Genomic DNA, 2,609 nt, shown 5'->3' on the forward strand with positions numbered 1-2,609 from the left:
ACAATTAACCAATGGAACAACCTGCCTCCAGAAGCGGTGAATGCTCCAACACTGGAAGTTTTTAAGAAGAGACTGGACAGCCATTTGTCTGAAATGGTGTAGGGTTCCTGCCTGAGCAGGCGGTTGGACTCGATGACCTCCAAGGTCCCTTCCAACTTTATTATTATTATTATTATTATTATTATTATTATTATTATTAGAGATATGAGATATGCAGAGATATGAGATATGAGCTGACAGCCCATCAATCTAACTTAATCAAGTTCTAACTTTCATTTACTATTTTGTTTAAAAAAAAATTCCTCACCCATCTAATTTCAGTGCAAATTATATTAAGATTTCCAAGAAGCTCTCTTAATCAAGCATGCTTTCTGGAGCCAGCTGAATAGTCTTAGTGACCTGAGGAGAAGTAATTCAATGGCTTTGAAGTAGATTTTCACTTTCCAATCTCATCCACCAGCATTTTCTCAACTACTGAAGCTTTGATACACCCTTCCCTCTGGCTGACGCCAGAAACAAAGCATCAGCATCAGCATTTTGTTTTACTTCAGCTATGGTTCTGCTGATAACTGTGGTAGTTTGTAACACTGAAAGAAAAGATGACTGGTAATATAGACAGAAAAAGAAGTCTTTTGAAAACCTGCCCTTTATACAGTATATACCAGTGGTGGCATGCGTGCCACAGGTGGCACGCAGAGCCCTCTCTGTGAGCACGCACACTGTCGCCCCAGTCCTAGGCCTTCAGCTAGGTTTTATAAAAGCTTTTCGCTTTAGGCCTTCACCGCCGTGTGCAAAAAAAAAAAAGGTTCAATCAATCAATCAATTTCAACTTCTCGCAGGGAAAAAAAAAGATCTCGCAAAGTTGGAATTGATTGATTGAACTTTTTAGTTCCACCCAGTCTGCCGTTACCACCGCAGCCACGCCCACCCAATGGGCCACGCCCACCCAATGGGCCACACCCACTCAACGGGCCACGCTCACCCGGCACCCGACGATACATAAGTGGGTTTGGGTTGCAGTTTGGGCACGCGGTCTCTAAAAGGTTCGCCATCACTGGTATATACCAATCAGCATTCCTTTTTGAATTAAAATAAGAAAGGCAAAGTAAATTTGCAGAGTAAAGAGATACCTTGATTGGTGAACCCAATCAAAGTATCCACATCTACTCCTTTCCACAGCCATTCAAAGTATATTATACAAAGGAGAAAACAGTTATTTACAGCATCTATAGTAGATATATATTGAGCAAACTGTTTGTTTTCTGTATGTTGGAAGAGAAAAATAGTTATGTTGAAGATGTCAACTCAACTTTTAGCCAGATACTGGCGACTGAAATTAAGATAGGCGAAAACAAACACAAATAACAAGTGGGGCCCATTCAGCTACAGCTTTGATGGCTCTGTAGGCAGAGCTGCATCTGTCAGAGAAGAGAACTTCGCAGCTCTGCCTACACAGCCACCAAAGCAGCAGGTGGAGCACCAGAGGCTTGGGGAGGGAGGCCACTGAAGTGGGCAAGAGCAATGTCTGAGCGGAAAGCGGCCTTGGAACAAGTGGGGCAGGTAAGGAAAGAAATCCTCGCTCCCCCTAGAAATTGCCTTTCTTTCCTTACCTGACTTCCAGCCCTGTGCCGTTTCTCCTTCACAATCTGCCGCTGCCATCACGTGCAAGGAAACGAAGGGTTTTTTTGGGAAAAAAAGATCAATCAATCAATTCCAACTTCGTGATCTTTCACTTGTTTCACTGCCCCACTTGTTCCGAGGCCTCTTTCCGTTCAGACGCGTTGCTCTTGCCAATGGCCTGACTGCCCACTTCAGCGCCCTCCCTCCCCGAGCCTCCAGTGCTTCACCTGCTGTTTCGGTCAGCCTGCCGGCCCTCACCTCAACACTCTGCCCATTGCTGCCCAGCATGGCCACCCCGGGGCTGCAGGGGCTGGCTTGGCATGGGAAGGGCACGTGCCCCACCCTCCCGCCACCATGCAGAGTAAGGTTGCCACGCCAGCACTCATCCAGAAGCCCTCGCCTCCCCCAAGCGTTTTTTTACTAATCTGCCTTTCAGCTGAATTCCGTTTCTCCATTCACTTCAGTAGAAAAAAAAAAGTTCCATCAGACTTTCTAACTTCTTGAGATCTCACGAGAAGTTAGAAAGTCTGATAGAACTTTTTTTTTTTACCAATAGTCCCACAAACACGCAGCGAAGGCTGAGAAGCGAACGGAGAAATGGAATGCAGCTGAAAGGCAGGTTAGTAAAAAAATGCTTGGGGAGGTGGGGGTGGGCGCGGCAATCTTACCCTGTGTAGGCATTGATGCAGGTATCTCATTGACGGGACTGAAGGTCTAGGACTGGGGCAACAGCGCACGTGCCCACAGAGAGGGCTCTGTGTGCTGCCTGTGGCACGTGTGCTATAGGTTCGCCACCACGGTAATATACTACAAGTAAATCTCCCTAATTTTATTCAGCCAGTTTTTATAAAGCTACTTTTATTCAAAAGATACTGTATATTAGAACATCTCAAATTTGGCTTCTAGCAATTATTTCAGAAGGCAAACACATGTAAGAATTAAGCAGAACAGCACATGTAGGATTTGAGATTAAATCCCTGTTTAGGATG

The sequence above is a fragment of the Protobothrops mucrosquamatus genome, unplaced genomic scaffold, assembly GCF_001527695.2.
Source record: "Protobothrops mucrosquamatus isolate PMUCROS unplaced genomic scaffold, P.Mucros_1.0 scaffold3308, whole genome shotgun sequence".
NCBI lineage: Eukaryota > Metazoa > Chordata > Lepidosauria > Squamata > Viperidae > Protobothrops > Protobothrops mucrosquamatus.